The sequence below is a fragment of the Hemiscyllium ocellatum genome, chromosome 15 (assembly GCF_020745735.1).
Source record: "Hemiscyllium ocellatum isolate sHemOce1 chromosome 15, sHemOce1.pat.X.cur, whole genome shotgun sequence".
Taxonomy (NCBI): Eukaryota; Metazoa; Chordata; class Chondrichthyes; order Orectolobiformes; family Hemiscylliidae; genus Hemiscyllium; species Hemiscyllium ocellatum.
This window is the reverse complement of record NC_083415.1, coordinates 8912153-8932084: the sequence shown is the minus strand read 5'-3', so window position 1 is coordinate 8932084 and position 19932 is coordinate 8912153. Positions and strand designations below refer to the sequence as shown.

The 19932-nt window shown below is 44.5% G+C and overlaps 1 protein-coding gene across 2 annotated transcripts in view; it reads right to left on the bottom strand.

Moving 5' to 3' along the window:
* The window catches only part of LOC132822876 (protein TMEPAI-like), a 91587-nt gene that overhangs the window by 15270 nt on the left and 56385 nt on the right, over window positions 1-19932 (bottom strand). The gene's annotated exons all lie outside the window — the stretch shown is intronic.

Here is a 19932-nt window from a genome sequence, read left to right as displayed (position 1 = left end):
AGGAAGATTTACGTTACTCTCAGTCCATCATTCTGGAATTCTGGGAAAGCCAACCATTGGATAGAGATGGATTTGTGTATGTTGGAAAATTAAACAGCTCGGTTACAAAGTGCTCAGACTGCCTGCCACAGCAGTGCGCGTGCAGGTGGTAAATGGTCACAGGACCTTGGAGGTGGGCTGTGAGCTCTTGACTACCTGAGTGAAAGAGCTCTTTCCATAACTCTATTGTCACCTCAAAAATGGTTTGAAGGGAGATTGAGGAGCAGGTGGCCTCTGTTGGTTTCCGACTGTCTTCGCTGGACGGAAGGGGAACCACTCTGGGGCTGCAGGAAGACCTTGTTTTTTAAAAAAAAGGTACCAGACTGGGGCAGCAGTCCATGCGGAAGCTGGGGTTTTCAGAATGGTGCTTTTACAATTGATTAGGAGAAAGTGAGGACTGCAGATGTTGGAGATCAGAGTTGAGTGTGTGTGGTGCTGGAAAAGCACAGCAGCTCAGGCAGCATTGAGGAGGAGGATTGACGTTTCGGGCATAAATTCCTTTCAAATTGATGGACATCCTCCATTTTCAAAACAGCATTTTGCCCACTACTAGCCACAAAAAAAATTCAATTTTAAATTGGGAGTGGGGCAACAACTGCTCATGTTTATGCAGCCAAACATTACCAAGTTCTTCCAGAGCAATCAGATACCAAAACAGTCAAAACATGAGAGCAGGCCATTCAGCCTTTTGAACCTGTTCCACTGCTCACTACAATCACAGCCGATTGTCCAATTCAGTCCCCTATTACCTCTTTATCCCTATACCCTTTGGTGGCTTTAGTCTGTAAGTATACATATCTTCTTCTCGGAAACATTCAATGCTTTGGCCTCAACTACTTCCTGTGGAAGACAATTCCATTCGTTCACCACTCTCTGGGTGGTGACATTTCTCCTCATCTCGGTCCGAAATGGTTTACTTCATATCCAGAACCCCTGGTTCTGTACTCTGCAGCCATCAGGAACATCCTCCTTCCATTTACCCCGTCTGGTCCTGTTAGAATTTTACAGCTTTCTATGAGATTCCACCACCCACTCCACCCTCACAATTCTTCTAAACTCCAGTGAATACAGTCCGAACCAATCCAGTCTCTCTTCATATGTCAGTCCAGCCAGATCAGGAATCAGTCCAGTAAACCTTTGATTCAACTCCCTTCATAGCCAAACATCTTTCCTCAGATAAGGAAAACTGCACACAATACTCCAGGTGTGGTCTCATCAAGACTCTGTACAATGTCAGCAAGATTCCCATACTTGAATCCCCTTACTATGAAGGCCTTCCTCACTGCCTGCTGCACCTCCGTGCTTACTTCCAGTGACTGGTGTCCAAGGACACTCAGGTCTCATTGCACTTACCCCTTTCCCAACCTATTACCATTCAGAAAACAATCTGCCTTCCGGTAAACTGAAGTGATATTATCTCAGGCAGCCAAGAGCTTGGTTAAACAGGTTGTATTTTAAGGAAATCCTCCAGGCAGAGAGCAGAACATGGAGGGGACACATGGCTTGATGATAATGATTTATTGTCACTTGTACGGTACAATGAACAATACAGTAAAATACAGTGAAAAGCTTCAACAGTTGCCACAATCTGGCACCATTTGAATATTTTAAGAATAAAAAGAAAAAACTGAAAGAATGTCCATCTTCATTCAGTCCTCTCCACTGTGAATCCTGAGACTTGAGCCATCCAATCAATGACACCTGCGCCACTCTTCAGGCGCCATCTTAGTTGTTGGGCCCACCTCGCTAACATGGCCGCCGATGGCAGGTCCCATGCTTGAGGCCTACGTAGCAGGGTGTGTCGCTGCCAATGCTACACTGTTAAAACAGGACAGTGCTCAGCCAGAACAGGACAACTGCTGGGATCTCAGAAGGCAGTAATGCAGCTTTCCCCTGGTCTGCAAACAAACCCCAGCAGTGCTGCATTACTAACTACATGGCGCCTTACTTGTGTAGCCAAACGCAGTTCCCAGCCATAAATACCGTCTGTGTGCAGTTAACAGATCATGGCAAGAATTCTGAGTGGGGATGGGGGAGAAAGAAAACCTTCTCTTTGAAGAGAGGGGAGAAACTGATCTTAAACATGCGCATTAAGATATTAACATGCATCGCACAGTTTAGCATCCTAGAGAGAAACTGTATATCTGTTTATTGTGGTGGAAATCTAGAACACTGTCCCCCAAATGTTTCAGAATGGAGATTAGTTGTAAAGTTATGAATCAGCATAGAGTTAAGGCAGATAAAGGAGTGGAGATACAGATTGCCACAGCTAATGGAATCAAAGAACAGACTTGGGAAGGAGTTCGGTCTCTGTCCCTGCCAATATCTCTGTCACACAGAGGTTTCAATGCTCAGACTCCACCTTTTACCTGATGATCCATCCCAATGACTGCATATTGCTGACTTTAGGAGTTTTAAGTGAGACAGCATTACAGACTAGGAGTTGTGTTTCTGGAGGGCATGGTACAGTACAAAATGTGTCACAGGGAGAGTTTTGTTGTGAGGACGACTTTGGAAGTTGCTAGGATTGATCAGAAGCACAAAGACTAGGAATTATTTACTAGAAGCCACATCCACAATTTGAAATTTACCAGAAGCTCACCAGGTAACAGGGGGTGTCCTGTGGGGAAGGTGAGCGACACTGGGATTGTTCTGAGCGGGGGAATGGAAAATTGCCTCGGCAATATCTATTCATTTTCCCTCAGTGTCCTTGTTTGCATGTCATTAATCCCTGACAGACTATCTTCCTCCAGAAATGTTTGGTATATCCAGTATTTCTACTGTACCCAAGTTGGTAACAACAGATGCAAAAGTATCCACTTAGTAGCTCAGCCGTGCATTCTGCTTGCAATGCATCGATATTACTTTCAACCCTTGAACAGCTGACCTATCCTTTCAAAATTTAGGTTTATTAAAAAAAATTCTTAAACCCCATGTTAGCTTACTAAAAACACTAGGTTCTCTTTTTAATTCTTTTTTACATCACTGAACTTTCAGTATTAATATGAATTGATATTCTGCTTCATGTTACTTGCTGTTATCATCCAAAGTGCTCTGACTTCGACTGCCTTGCCTTGATCCCTTTTGGGAATATGCCTTAGCCGTAACCAAACTATCCATATTTAACATTAGTTTTGCTGGTCATTCCTCGATTCCAATTTAATTGGGAAGGGACAATTCTCACAGGCAGGAAAGTGGCATTGAGGATCATCAGATTGGCGAAGATCTCATTGGAAGGCAGAACAGATTTGATGGGCTGAAAAGCCTACTTCATTCTTACTACTTACGATCTAATTAAAATTGACCCTCGTCCAATTATGTATTGTTTTTACTCTGAACTGCTCCTTTCCCATTGCATAATAAAGCTGGGGCTTGCTATTCTCTTAATAATGTTCATACAAAGAAAAATAAATTGGTTTGGGCCATTGTAACATTTGACAGAAATTTAATATTGAAATACCCGCCAACGCAAAACAACAATTTGTATTCGTTTACTCATTAAAATGCTAACAATAAACACAGACCATCCTCTTCCCCACTGTGCAAACTTCATGAAATATTTAATGTGTGACTGTAGAGAATGAGCTGGGCGCAGGGACCGAGTGAAATGCAGGTCCTAGCAACAGCCAGCACACTATAGTCTCTCCGCTACCACTATTAACATTGCTTCACCTGTGTATTACTCATGAGTTACATCATTTTAACACCCTCCTGACCAGAGTCCGAAAATGAACTGAACCAGACCAGACCAGACCTCAAAATATATTAGAAAAGGTAGCCTAGACCTTTTCTTCTTGTAAAGGTAAATGTCAGGTGCTGTGTTCCAGATGCAATTCAATTGGTCGAACTGTATGACATTAAGCAAAACATAAATTTATTCAAACACAATACAACAAAACATAGAAGACCTTGGACTAACTTAACTCTGTTGGAAACCTTAATGGAGAGAGTGTGGGCGACACAGATTTCACCACCTTCCAATCCTCCATGAAACCCCAGCGAAAAGTGAAAGTAAAAATCCTGGTTCTGAGAGAGCTTGAACACACCCACTCAGGCTGCTTCTATTGTTCCAACTTGAAAACCTCAAGGCCTCACAATTTCCTTATCTTTTCACTGACTACTCAGTGCCTGTCCCTCAATCTCACTCAAAAAAACCCCTCAAAGTTGCAGCATTGTCACAGTCACACCCGCTGCTCTGCAAGCTTAAGCTTCTCCTGACTGACCCAGAATCCCTTTCATCCACCCAACCTGTACTCTTTGACCATTACATTTTCTTTGCATTGCATCAGATTATAAAATGCCCATTCTTGCTTTCAACACATTCCCAGGCCTCATACAGCCTTCCCCATCTTTAATCTGCTTCAGCCCCACAACCTTCCAAAACGCCTTGTGACTGTCCAATTCTGGCCTCTTTCAATGCCCTTCATTTCAACTGCCTCACCTTTTGGTGAACATGCTTTCAGCTGCCTTAGCTCCTTGAGGAGGGAATTCTCTCCTCTTTTGCAACACTCCTTAAAGCCTTTAGCTTTAACAAAGCCTTTGGCCACCAGCCCTAACATTTCGTTGTGTTTTGGGACATTTTGTGGTAGTAAAAAATATAGAGGCGCTATACAAATACAAGTTTTGCTATTGGATAGGGAAGGCCAACATAAGAAGTACATCAGTTCCCTGGACTGATCATCATTCAGTGACTCGGGGACATTAAACAAACCTGGCTTGTACAATGTTAACCACACAAGCTTTTTTAAGAAAATACATCGAGAGGATGAGGGCATCGCTAGCCAGACCAGCATTTATTACTCATCCCTAATTGCCCAGAGAGCAGTTAAGAGTCAACCACATTGCTGTGGGTCTGGAGTCACATGTAGGCCAGACCGGGTGAGGATGGCAGATTTCCTTCCCTAAAGGACTTAGTGAACCAGATGAGTTTTTCTGACAATGAACTCATGGTCATCATTAGACTCTTTATTCCAGGTTTTCTTTTAATTTAATTTAAATTCCACCATCTGCTGCAGTGGAATTGAAACCCAGGTCCCAAGAACATTACCTGGATTGACAGTCCAGCGATAATACCATTGCCTCCCTGATATTCTATGGTTTGTGCTTTCTGAGAGGTGAGGGGTGAAATTACTGAAACAGGATCACAAATTCAGCATCAGATACAGCAGTTGAATGCCCTGTTCAGCCTCCAGATTGGGTGGGTAGTACCAGCACACCATTACCATTCCTAGATTCAGCATCATCGTCTCAGCTAAACTTCAAGACCCTGAGACAATGCCCCACGTGTGCACTGCTACACACCACATTCCACAGGAGCTATATGTTAGAAGGTGTATAGGAGATGGAACTATAATGTCCAGTAGCCTGACTGAACAGCAGGTAACTTATGCGTCCTTCAATAAGGTTTATGAGATAAACATTGGCACATGGGACTAATGTAGTTTAGTTTGGGATACCTGGTAGGCACAGACAATTTGAACCAAAGAGTTTGTTTCCATGCTATACGACCCCATGACCACAATAATTCACTTGACTTGAGATTCCTGGCTCTGGGGATGCTAAGCTATTCCCTGGTCAATTCTGCGTTCTAACCTCAAAGTGTTTGAGTTGGGAAATTGTCATTACAGCAGAGAATGTGGAGGACTAATCTAATAGAAGCCTTTGAAATTTATGAAACAAAAGGACCATTTGGGTCACTGCAGGAGAGTTGTTTCCCTTCTTGGGTAAGGAGCAGATGCAACAGCGGTAGTCATTAGTTAATCCAATAAGGAATTCAGGAGAAAATGTGCCTTCCAGGGACTGGTTAGAAACTGGAAATCATCGTCACATGGAGTAGTTGAGTCAAACAGCATGAATGTGCTCAAGGGGCAGTTGAAATGATTGGGTCAGATGAAGGTGAGTAGATGGAGGTTGGTTAGAAACATAGAATAGAATCACAGAACCCCTATAGTGCAGATAGAGGCCATTTGATTCATCGGGTCTGCAGCAACCCTCCGCAAAACATCTCATGCCCCCTGCAATTACCATGGCCAACCCACCTAGTCTGCACAATCCTGCACACTATGGAGCAACTTAGCACGGTCAATCCACTGAACCTGCCCATCTTCATGCGGAGCATAGCCCCTTAGCAGACCTTGCTGGGCCGAATGGGAATTCCGAATTCGAGGTAAAAACATCAGGTGCACGGTAAGCAACGCCATCCAAACCTTTAACTTCATCAGCTCCCCAGCTGCTCTGACCTCCTCAATAAGGGAAATAGGGGCAAGGGCACATCACCACAAGTGAGTGAGAGAGAGAGAATTTCATCTCAGAATGGTTTAGCAGTGACCAGGAGAAAGAGAAATGATGGGGCGGGGGGTGGGAAGGGTGGTAGTCAGGGAGTGAGGTCAAGAGTGCGGCAGATGAACTTGCACGTCAAAACTGTTTAAACCTCAGTCAATATTTTGAAGCGTACAGGATGTGAAACCCACCAATACAGGATAGGAGTAAATAACCACAGGTATAAAATGGACAGCCACGGAGGATAATGACATCCAATTAGCAGCCCTCAAAAGCAGCAATTTCAAAGGTTATATAATTTAATCTCACTGTCCTGAGCGGTTTGGAGACTCGCACTAGCTCCACATTGGGCATCAAATCCACAACCTTTAAACTTGAAGATGAAAAGAGCTGCCAACTAATGTGCAAATAAACAAAAGTGCTTCAGTACCTCAATGCCAACACTTGTCCATTCTGTCTAATTCTCTTTCATCATCCCTGTTTCTTAGTCTGTCCCGAGCAAGAGCCATTCAGACAGCAGAGGTGAGCACGGTCTAACAGCGTGGCTAGTTAAAGGGACATTTAAAGCCCTCTTTGTCAGTATTAAAAGCCAGGACTCCGCTCTCGCACATACATTCAGCATAAGGCAGGATAGAGTTAGATCATCCCCCTGCAGGGGGAACAGCACTCCCACCCACTCCTTCACCCCTGTGTTAACTGCTGTCACCTCAGGCGTGCCCCGTCACTGACTAGACAGCTCTAAGTAGTTTGGCAGACACAAGGGGGGTGGAGTCCAGGCAAGACTGCATTAAGCATTCTGCTCATGAAGCTGCAGTCAGCGTACAGCTGAGCTGCAGACGTGAGGAGACTTCAACACCCAAGTTTGGGACAGTCTGTCTGGGAAGCAGCGGGGCAGTGGGCTGCGGACGGTTTGCTGTCTTGCAGATTATAAATGTATAAAAGCAGGAGTCCCCAGGAGGAGTGGGGTCAACAGTTTGAGCGGAACAGTGAAGGGAGACTGAACAGCTGTCTCCAACACAATGAAGGAATAAGCCAGAGAGAGAGAGAAAAAAGAGCTGATTTTTAAAAGGGAGACTAACTCGAGCTCCGACAGTAAAAGTCGATCCATCCATAAGGACATTGTAAAGACCCCCGCAGCCTGAAGACTCCAGCAAACAAAAGGCTGGTACATACTCTCAGCTGCATTGTCACCTCACAACAACAAATCGCCAGTCACACCGAATGAAGTGGAGATAGATCTTTTAGGGTTGTTTGCAACACAAGCACAACTTTCAAACCGCCTTTCCCCCCTCCCCCCTCCCCCCCCCGGGACAGCCATCTCTCCTTCAATACACATCCAAGTAGGTCCAAGGACATAACAAGTATTCACACTTATTGCTCCACCAGCAGCATTTATGATCAGGTCATTGTTGCTGTATGTGGGATCTTCCTATGCAGAAAGTGGCTCAACCTTTCTTGCAACAAGGGAAGATTTCATTGGGGCACAGGGGGATTATGTAAATACAAGGCTTTCAACTCAAGAACAGGACTAGCTCAAGTTGTGTAGTGAGACTGAGGCCTGAGCTAACTGAAATACCTCAATAAATAGGAGGATCAGAGGGACCTTTGTGCATATCCACAGATCCTTGAAAGCAGTTGGACAGGAGGATGAGGTGGTGAAGGTGGCATCCAAATACCTGCCTTTATTAGTCAAGTCATTAAAGACAAAGAGCAAGGAGGTTATAATGGAGTTGCATATGATATCAGTTAGGTCACAGCAGAAGCACTGTGTGTATTTCTGGTTTCCACACTATGGGAAGGAAATGATTGCATTAAAAAGTAGTAGAAGAACAGTGCTGCCTAGACTGGAGCGATTCAGTTATGAAGAGAGACTAGACAGCTGCAGCTTTTCTTAGAGCAGAGAAAGCTCAGGGAAGAGGGGTGTACAAAATTGAGTGCTACAGACAGGATAGACAAGGGACAAGCTTTGATCCTTAGAAGATTAGATTAGGTTAGATTCCCTACAGTGTGGAAACAGGCCCTTCAGCCCAACAAGTCCACACCGACCCTCCGAAGAGTATCCCACCCAGCCCCATTTCCCGCTGGCTAATGCACCTAACACTATGAACAATTTAGCATGGCCAATCCACCTGACCTACACATCAACAACTAGGAGGGCACCATTTTAAGATGAGGAGTAGGAGATTTACAGGGGATTCGATGTAAAGTTTTTTCACATAGAGCATTGTGGTAATTTGGAACTCACGGCCTAAAAAAAAGTCGGGAATCTTCAAGATATTGAGGTGAGATTTTGAAATGCCATAATGTACATGGCTACAGGACAAGTGCTGGAAAACAGGATTCAAATAATTGGATATTTGATGACCCATGCAGACACGATGGGCTAAAAAGCCTCATTCCGTGCTGTAAAATCTCTGACTCTGCTTAATTACATTGGAAGTGTTTCAGAAAAGGTCCATTGGAATGAAGTAGTACTTGTGGTAGGAGGGAAGTTTGGGTCTGTGCTTATTAGAGCTTAGAAGAATGAGTGACAATGTTACTGAAATATTTAAGATTCTGAGCAATTGAGCAGCAGTACAGTGGCTCGGTGGTTAGCACTACTGCCTCACAGCAGCAGGGACCCAGGTTCAATTCCACTCTAGAGCAACTGGTTTCCACATTCTCCCAGCGTCTGTGTGGTTTCCTCTGGGCACTCCGGTTTCCTCCCATAGTCCAAAATGTGCAGGTTAGGCCATGCTAAATTGCACCGTCGTGTCCAATGATGTGCAAGCTAGATAGATTAGCCATAGGACACGTGGGGTTATGGGAATAAGCTGGGTCTGGGGGAGATGTTCTTCGGAGGCTTGGTATAGACTTGATGGGCCGAATGGTCTCTTTCTGCTTAGCAGTGATTCTGCATAATGAATGTGACAGGATCTTTTCCCCTAATGGGCGAATCTGGAATGAGCAGGCAAAGTTTAAAACAGAGTCAAAAAGGGTGGTGCTGGAAAAAACACAGCCAGTCAGGCAGTATGCAAGGAGCAGGAGAATTGATGTTTTAGGCATAAGCTCTGCATCAGAAACATCTACTCTCCTGCTCTTTGGATACTGTCTCACTGGCTGTGTTTTCCCAGCACCACACTTTTTGACTGATTTCCAGCATTTGTAGTCCTCACTTTGTCAAGGTATAAAACCGAGCCCTGGAGTGAGGAGGCATTTCACAAACAGCAGGGAATACAAGTCACTCAATACATTCAGTGGCAATGAGGCCACAGTCTGATCAGCCAAAATCTTACTGAGCAGGCTCGATGGGCCAATGGCTATTTTTGTCCTCTGAACCTCCAATGCTGAAACATCTAAAATAAAGAGGAGAAAAGGCTGAAAATACCATGACAGGAGAAGCAGAATATATGACCTACAACATGCCGCTGTGTGCATGTACTCCTGCTGGTACATATTGCTCCAAACAAATGAGATTTCATGACATGACATGAGTAGAGCACTTCAAAGACAGCCTGTTTGATTAGCTGTAAGTCCTCACCATACAGCCAATAATCCATGCCACCGTTGAAGTATAGGATGCCTTTATATGTTCTTCATACCGATTCTGCCAGACAGCAGGGATCAGGCTGGTCGCTCAGTCACCTAAGACGAGTGTCAATCCTGGGTCCTGCAGTGCTGATAGCAAATCACAGCTCCCTGGAGTCTGATTATGCAAACTCTAGCAATTAGAATCCTCCAGAGTGCATGGGATAATATCACACTGCTAAAAATCATTCAGTCAACACAGTCGGAAAGTGGGATCTGCTATCAGATATAAAATTAGATTACCTGGGGACTAGGGGGGTGATGGAAATGAAAAGGAGGAAGAAAGGGAGGAGGAGAGTTAGCAGAAACCTTGTGAAGAGGAAGAGGGGGTGCAAGAGAAGAAGTGGAAGGGGAGGGTGTTAAACACTGGAAAGAGAGCTTAAGGCTGAATTTCGATATACGTTTTAATAAACGGTCATCTGGAACAAAAAACCCTTCAACTGGGGTCAAAACGGTCACTTCATACCTATGACCACCTGGTGAAAACAGACACACACAGTCTCTCTCTCTCTCTCTCTCTCTCTGTCTGTCTCTCCCTCTGTGCTGGGTAGTGGGGCTCCAAAGTAGACGAGGTCAGGTCCCATGTGTAAACTTGAAATGACCAAAGGAGGTAGTGAGGACCAGATTTAGGCAGGCCGTACTGACTAGCATTCCACAGAAGGTCCTTACGGAGGCAAGGAAAAGGAATGATGTTGGCCGATTAGAAGAGAGCAGCTGCTAATCACTGTTACTATTCAATTAGCAGGAGACCTTGCTCAATTTTTCACCAGTAATTTGTCCTCTGGGACTCCTGATAGATGCCTGATAGTTTACGAGGCAGTCAGAGTTCCTCTGAATGCCAAGCAAGGTCGTGAAAATTGAATTTAGGTTAATATTACCCCTTCCAACGTCCAATAAACAAGCCGCAAAAACAGCAACACGAGTGTTAACCCATTCATTCCACAGCACAATAGCTGGGACACAGGAGTGCTTCGATCAGAATGAACTTCCAATATTCGTAATGCTGAAACAGTATACAAGTGAATGGAAGGTGAGCCACACACAAACTATGAACTCATTAAAATCCAGATCTGTATACGGATCACATTCTGCATATTAATTCTCACAAACCCAATGACTTAGCTTCTCACCATCTCTGGCAAAGACCCAGGGTTATTCAAGCCCCAGTTTTCTCAGCCACACATTCATTTCTCAGAGCAACTTATTCAACCCAAACAGGGCTGTGGGACGGTGGTCATGGGCTGATCTTATCCCTCAATATGACATGAACCCCACCAGCCCCACATCAGTTGTAGACCCTTTCTGTCCACGAGCATTGCTGCCCTATTTGAAATATTCCTCTGAAAGCATGTGCCTCTTCATGCCACACCTATCATGTGTGTAACTACACTGCTGAAAATAACTCCTGGCTGTTCTGAATTAAGCTCAGCAATTAAACAGCAAGGGTAGCTTTTGAGTTAATGGGAGCATTTCCATCCTAGTTAGAGGGTGGAGCATGTGAACCCTCACCAGCCAATTCCCAGTGAGCAGAGAATAAGTCCCACCTTTGTGATGAATTTGGGGTTGATATTGTGCGAAATATTGTACAGTTTGTGGAAATCCATTGCTCTTTCTAGTGTTGAACACTACCTATTTGACTGGCCATGGTAGGGGTGTTCACTTGGTCGAATGTCCAGATTACTAAATCCTCCTGTGAGTCCATCCATACCATGTTTAAGGCATTGTCATCTCAGAGTCATGGGTGCTTTTCCCTCCTGGTCTCACCCCAGTGGGAGCATGTCAAGGGTGGGTAAATATCTAATCTACTGCAGCTATGGTAGGTGAAAGAAACCCCCAGGACTCTCATTGGTGAATGCTGACTACTGCCTCATGCTGGAGGATCGATGCCAGGCTGGAGGAGATAGTGCCACAGTGAATCAACAACTTCACTCAGGGATAGAACAGAGGATAAATAATCCTAACTCTCAAATAAACAGACGATGGTCACACAATGTCAACAACATTTTGCATTTTCCACCAACTCGATCACCGAGAGTCACTGGTGTACCCAACTGCAGAAGGCCCCAATAAGCACTGTGTGCAGATACACATTCCCCTCTGCTCAAATCTGGGTTTCCTATCATAGGTAAAGTACAACCATTATTTTGTTCTGACCAAGAATACTTGTCCGTCTCTCCTTTGGATTTTTGTCTTTGGAGCTTCCAGCATTTATACGGCCATCAAGCCACTTTCAAGGCCACTTTATATCGCAAGTTATGAAACATCTGCAATGAGAAGCAGGCATTGGGATCACACTGACGAAGAGTCATCTGGACTCAAAAGCATTAGCTTGCTCCCTCTCCATGAGTGCTGTCTGACCCGCTGTGATCTCCATCATTTGTCTTCATTGAGATTGGAACACTGGCCTGTTGGATTGGGCAAAGCTGACCAGGCTTCGAAGTGAGGTCAGCATCAACGTGAAAGAGAAAGAGACTGGTCTCTAGATCCCTCAACTCGGATTGATAATAGTTCATACCTGGGAGGTTCCTGATGAAGGGCTTATGCCTGAAACGTCGAATTTCCTGTTCCTTGGATGCTGCCTGACCTGCTGCGTTTTTCCAGCAACACATTTTCAGCTCATACCTCGGAGGTAGTCAGCAAATTCAGCCCAATGCAGTCAATATAGGAAATACCTCCTCCCGCCTTATGTCAAACAGGCTTCTATCAACAAAAACTCTCTCCATCTTCTCACCCTGCTGCCAAATCACCAAGACCTCTTTCCCCAAGTGTCAAATATTTCTCCAGCCGAAGAGTTATTTACACAGTTTCTAGTTATGGATTCTGACAATCCTCATCAAAATCCCTCCCCACAGATCACTGAAAGCGTTTTCAAAAGGCTTTATTTTACATCTGCCTTTTGGACAAAGATTAGTGAAAGAGACAAGAGATATGAAAATCAAGCTGGTGACAGAGATAAGGGAAAATAAAGATAGGAATGAAGTTGGTGTGGGCGGGGGGAGGGGGTGGTTAGGGAAAGAGCAAGAAAAACAAGCAAGAGGTAAAATGAGGGGGAGGTAAAGAGAAAGAAAGAATTAAAAAACGACAGAGAAAAAGACATGGAGAGAAAGAGATGCTGGAAAGTAAAAGAGAAAAGTGAAAAAGATCAGCTTTCTATAACTCGGCCCTCTTGGTCCCACCTGCTCCTTCACAAAACCCTCAGCACCAGATCCCCTCACAAGGTTGAATCTTTTTGCGGCTGATGGAAAATGGTTATTAAAACAATTCCCTAATGCCAGGGATATGAGTCCATTCCCAAACAATCCTATCCCATTGCGACTGTACAGCTGTTGGAGCCAGTGTGGCAGATATCAGGTATTAAAACCATCAACTGTCTAAATTTGATGAAAATCTAATCCAGACTAATGACAGCTTTCTGTGTGGTGAGACAGTAAAGAGAGCTCATTTACATTCCGATGGTTGACTCCCTGCTGACTCACTGTTGGCTGGGTGTACAACTTCATTTATCGTCTCTCAGCCAGCAGTTTCTTCCTCAGGTCAGCTCACTGCATTTTCGTCAGGGCTTTGGGAGACTCTTCAAGAACGGAGAGGAGCTTTGGGGAAGAAAAACATTCTCTGCCAGCTCCTGAAAATAGAATTTCACTTCCTCGTAGGGTACAGCACAATTTAGCATTGAATGCCTGAGAAAAGCCTTGTCTAATATATTCATTTCTCTTCGCTCTGAGGGATTATATGCCAGGGAATAGATTCACTTCTGCTAATCCTGAGGCTTGTTAGGTGGTGGACAAGGTGGTCACTGCATCTCAACCCCTTCTAGCTACAGGTACATTGATGCACAGACCAAGGCCTCGGTCAAATAGGAGTTCACTTCAATGCAGAGAAGCAGCATAGAGTCAGTCACATTTAAGCTTTTTAAAAAAAATTTTTACTGACACTGTGCACAAACATTTTACAAGCCCATTTCTTCATTCATTTGACTGCTGCATATTTCTTAATTGGGATGTGGCTGGGTGAGTCCATACACAGAGACAGGCACCAACCCTCAAATAACCTTTGGTAACCAAATAATGGTTAGTCTGACTCAAGCCCAGCACACTTGGCTCCCACTGGCATACCCGAAATGACAGGGCTTAGATCAAATCCATTCTGGCTTTTTGCACCACTTAATCCTTGGAGTCCCCTCCCTGACCTTTCAGCGAAGGTACCTGCCCAGGTATAATATGAACACAATGGGTTAGGGAACAGGACAAAGTGGATACTGTGTTTTAAAGCTGGCACAGTCACAATAACCTCATCTCTGTTCCACACAATTCTGCAGGACTGTCATCATTCATCTGGAACTGCCAGCTGGGGTGGGGGTGGGAAGCATGCTGTAGGGGAAAAAAAAATCACCAACCAATCTCACATTCCAGCTCTTAATCTGTAATCCTGTAGGCTGGAGTACATTTTGAAATCGATTTTAAACACAAGGGAGGTGACCAGGTAGAGGGTGTCCAGGTCTCAGAATCAGAAATGTACAGGGGGAGGTCACAACCCAGCTTGCCCTGTTACAATGCAGATGGCCATCCAGCCTCATCCCAAAGGGCAGTGCTTGATCCATAGTTGTCAGTTATTGTACTTACAGGTCCCCCTCACCCTTTGAGTGAAAAAGTCCTCAACTCCTGCTTAGCCTTTTTCATGATGTTTGAAATACTGAAACACAGTCACTACTGTATCCAATTTATACCCCAGCGAGATCCCATAAACAGAAATTAAATAATGACCAGACAAACTCCACCAGTGCTGCTCCTTTGAGGATGTTTATTGATCAGGAAACCTGGAAAGAATTCCAGTGCTCTTTTTCCAAGCATATACATGGAATTGTTTGCAACTACACAAGAGGGCAACTGTGGCTGAAGTGTTAGCCAAAATGCTGTGCTCAAGTGGGACTTGAACCCACAACATTCTGACTCAGAGGCTGGCTCCCAGCTGTTTGTGGTCATCACTATTTGAAAGTTGGTAGGCACATTTAATCCTTGAAAAAACACGAACTGCAATTCACTGATATCATCAACATTTGATTCCTTTACCTAAAGCCCTATTTATGGGATCTCTAATAATATCACCACCTTCAACAAAACGAAGGGGAATTGTGGCATCCATCTCTCAAAACATGCATTTCAAAAAAACTCCAGTATTGGTTTTAAAAACAAACTGAATGGTTTGATCAATGGCTGTAATTATCATTGATTCGCTGAGATTTGGAGGTTTCAGCTTTGATAATAGGATTGTGTTTCGTATCTGCAAACTCTGGACACAAGATCAGTCCCAATATTCCTGACAGAGTTGAGCATCAAGGAGCTAATGACGTTGTTTCTGCTTATTCAGCTACATGGAAATACAAGAGCTAACCAGACACACCCCTAGAATCTCAACAGCCCAACAGGTATAGCCATCAAGCCCCTCAGGATTACAATGCTAAAATTATGGCTGAAATATTTGTACTTTATGTGAACAAAATACTGTATTGGGGAGCTACCAGATCATTGGGAGAGAACGGTGGTTAGATGTGATGGTCAGGCAGACTGGCCACTGTCTGTTACCAGATGGTTTGACATCAGACAAGCTGATCCATAGTCCATTGACCTCAGTAAAGCATGGGGCTTGTTCACATGCCTAACTATAGCAACATCAACATGATGGGTATGTTTTGATACTCCCTTGACTCTCTTCCCCATCCCACCCAATGTTATAGTGCACATAGAGACTAGCAAACAGATGCAGGAATAGGTGATTCAGCTCAAATCGTTGTTGGCATTCACTTTAACATACGTTCTCCATACCTCTTAGCACTTTTCATTTCTAGAAATCAGCTGATCTTGGTCTTGCATGTACTCGATGACTGAATTTCCACAAGCCTCTGGCCTACAGAATTCCAAAGAGTTGCAACCCTCTCTAAGAGAAAAAATTCCTCCTCATTTCAATTCTAAAAGGCCTGCCCATTACTCCGAGATTAGAACCAGAGGAAGAGACTCCCAGGCCCAGGGGAAAATGCCCTGTTCGAGCCCATTTAGTGACATCACTATGTATCATCTGATGCATGGCACCAGGTGACGAGTTTCACTGGGCATCACTGAAGATCCCACTGAGGGGAAAGCCTAGTCGCCTGGAATCTTCCAGGTGCTGCATTTGGAAAGGCAAGGACTGATTAGGGACAGTCAGCATGCATTGTGCATGGGAGTTGGTACCTCACTAACTTGACTGAGATTTTTTTTGAAGAGTTAACAAGGAAGATTCATGAGGGCAGAACAGTAGACATGGTCTCTATGAACTTCAGCAAAACATTCTACAAGGTTTCACACAGTAGACTGGCTCATAGAATCTCTCCAGTGTGAAAACAGGCCTTTCGACTCTTTGAATCCACATGACTCTCCAAAGAGCGTTCCAACCAGATTCACCCCCAATTCTTTGTAATCTTACATTTCCCATGGCTAATCGACCTAGCCTGTATATCCACGGACACTATGAGCAATTGCCCATTACCAAGCCACCTAACCTGCATGTCTTTGAACTGTGGGAGGAAACCGCAGCACCTGGAGAAAACCCAGGCAGTTACAGGGAGAATGTGCAAACTCCACACAGACAGGTGCCAGGGGCTGGAATTGGGGCTCTGGTGCAGTGAGGTAACAGTGCTAACCACTGGAGTTACCATGCCTAACAAGGTTATGGTATGTGATCCAGGGGAACTCGCCAATTGGATACAAAATTGGCTTGGAGGTAGAAGACAGAAGATGGTGGAGGGTTGCTTTTTTGACCTTGATTAGCAGTGTGCTGCAAGGATTGGTGCTCGCCCACTGCTTTTTTCCATTTTCATTAATGATTTGGATATGAATACAGGAGGCATGGTTAGTAAATTTACAGATGACACAAAATAGATTGTATAGTGGATAGTGAAGAATGTTGCTGTAGAATACAATGAGACTTTGCTCAGATGGGCCAACATGCTGAGGAGTGACAGATGGAGTTTACTTCATATAAATGTGAGGTGTTGCATTGTGGTAGGGCAAACCAGGGCAGAACTAATACAGTAGGGCCCAGTTAATGGGGAGTGTGGCTGAGCAAAGAGACCTAGGAGTGCAGGTGCATAGTCCCCTGAAGATGGGGCGGTGAAGAAGGCTAAGAGAAAGTGAGGACTGCAGATGAGATCAGAGTTGAACAGCATGGTGCTGGAAAAGCACAGCCAGTCAGGATCATCAAAGGAGCAGAGGAATCGATGTTTTGGGCATTAGCTCTTCATCAGGAATTTTTCATGTGGTGTACCCACCCAGATGCCCTTCATCAGATGAACGAGGCATTGGTACATTTGCCTTCATTGATCAGAACACTGAGTATAGGAGTTGGGATGTCATGTTGTGGCTGTACAGGACATTGGTGAGGTCACTTTTGGAATACTATGTTCAATTCTGGCTGTCCTTTTATAGGAAGGATGTTGAGGAGTGGATTCAGAACAGATTTACCCAAGATGTTGTCAGGAATGGAGGGTTTGAGGCACAAGGAGAGGCTTGATAGGCTGGGACATTTGTTCCCTGGAGCATCAGGGGCTGAGGGGTGACCTTATAGAGGTTTATAAAATCATGAGGGGCATGGATAGGGTGAGTAACCGAGGTCTTTTTCTGAGTGTGGGGGAGTCCAAAGCTAGAGGGCGTACGGTTATGGTGAGCAGAGGAGAGAAAGATTTAAAAAAAAGGACCCAAGAGGAAACTTTTTCATGCAGAGAGTGATGCGTGCATGGAATGAGCTGCCAGAGGTGGATATAATTACAATATTTAAAAGGCATCTGGATGAATAGAAAGGTTTTAGAGGGATAGGGGCCAAATCCTGGCAAATGGGACTAGGTCAGATTGGGATGTCTGGTTGGCGTGGACAAAGTGGAACAAAAGTCATGTCCCACAGCTTCTGTGCTGTAGGACATGACTCAAGCGAGGGAGAAATAAATTGTCACGCTAGACATTCTACACATGAATTAGCATGAACCAGCAACTGCTGAAAAATAACTCTGAGATCAAGTGGACATGTCTGTGTAATACCCTTTTTATAAAAAAATAAATTAAACAAAAAAGGAAACTGAATGACATCACAGGGAGATCTTGGATTTTGAGGACAAATTGATTACATTCTGGTTTAGTTGGTTTCATCTGCAGATGGAGGACAGAAAAAGAGAGAGAAAGAGAGAGACAGAGATCAGCAAGGGAGGGGAAGAGAGAGCAGAGAATGGAGTTTATAAATAAACTTGAAAGGAAAGGGAAGGAAAGAACATAGATGGGTATTTCAGAGAGAGGAGGAGGACGACAGGAACAGAGACAGAAAGAGAGCCACACCGAGGAGAATGCTCCACAATTCAACACAGCTGCTCACAGAAATCCCTACAGTGCAGAAAGAGGCCAATCAGCCCACCGTGTCTGCGTTGACCTTCCGAAGACTATCCCACCCAGACCTACCCCTTGACCCTATCCCTGTGACCTTGCATTTCCCATGGCCAATCTGCCTTACCCTTACATGTTTGGACTGTGGGAGGAAACCCATGCAGACACAGAGAATACATGGAGTCTGCACGATCACCTGAAGCTGGAATTGAACCCGGGTTCCTGGTGCCGAGAGGCAGCAGTGCTAACTACTGAGCCACCATGCCAACCCACTGTGCAGGGTAAACTTAATAGAATGATGCAGCATCTTCGCAAGATTCTTTGGGAAGACCTGGGCAAACAAAGGTGTGGGCACATCCAGCAGGGATTACTGAGTGGCAGTCAGGATTGAGAACGCTTATGTGTGCATGTGCATTTTAAAGCTATTTCAAGGTGGTGAAAGGCTTCAAAAGAAAGGTTGTCCTTTCTTGGTCATTCGGTCTTTTGAACACCAAGTAAAATGGAGGCCCTATCCATGTGACATGAAGAGGTTTCCTTGGTGTTATAAAAGGCTGGTGACCAGGACAGGCTTTTCAAAGGGCAACATTCATTATATCTGTCAACATCCATGAAAACAGCGGCTAACACGATTGGCCTGTTCACCTCCGTACCATCGGTGGGGGAAGTCAATGCACCCAAATGCTCAACTACATTTGGCAGAGAGAGCAACAGATTACATTTCAATCTAGCCCCTTGTAGGGGATGTTCTGGAAGTCCAAAGGGGCACGAGATAAACATAACCTTTCTTCCTTCACGTTTCAGTGACTAACATGGCTCGTGCATGCATGGCCAACGTTAAACATCCCATGACTGACAGCATCCCAAGGAACAGTCCACTCAAAGCAAATAAGTTATAGTTGGAGAAAACTGCAAGGTGTAGTCAGTTGGAATTGTTGATCAGTCTGCATGAGAGATTTCACTGGCAGAAATGATCCACACCCCTTACTTGAAAAGGATTTTGACATTGCCTCCTTCACGGCTCGGCCTCAACGCACAGTTCACTGAACCTTTATTTGTAGGGACCTACCCGCAGATACGCGGACCTGCAGATACGCGGACATCTGGAGCAATAAAGAAGTTGCAGCATAGAACCAGGAGACTAAAAGTTAAAACTACCTCTTTCACTTAAAAGGAAGGGAAGAGATGGGTAGAGGTGTTTCAGAAGAGAGGTCAAGCAAAGGGTCTAGTTCATCATTTAAATGTTTTATGTTTCTGTCCTACTAGAGTGTTTTAAGAAGATTTGTAGCTCAGGTTAAGGTTCTGGATGTAAGTTTGTTCACTGAGCTGGAAGGTTCATTTTCAGATGTTTCATCACCCATACTAGGTAACATCATCAGTAAGTCTCTGGTGAAGCACTAATGTTACTGACCCACTTTCTCTTTGTGTGTTTAGGTAACCTTGGGTTGGTGGTGCCATTTCCTGTGGTGATGTCAATTCCTGTTCTTTTTCTCAGAGGACGGTGAATGGGGTCCAAGTCAATGTGTTTGTTGCTAAGAGTTCCAGTTAGAATGTCATGTTTCTGCCTTATGTTTGCGGTTTTATAACAATTAAAACCAGGCCCTCGCTCTCCAGTAGGGCCACAGGAAGCAACCTCCAGTAATCTTGCAAC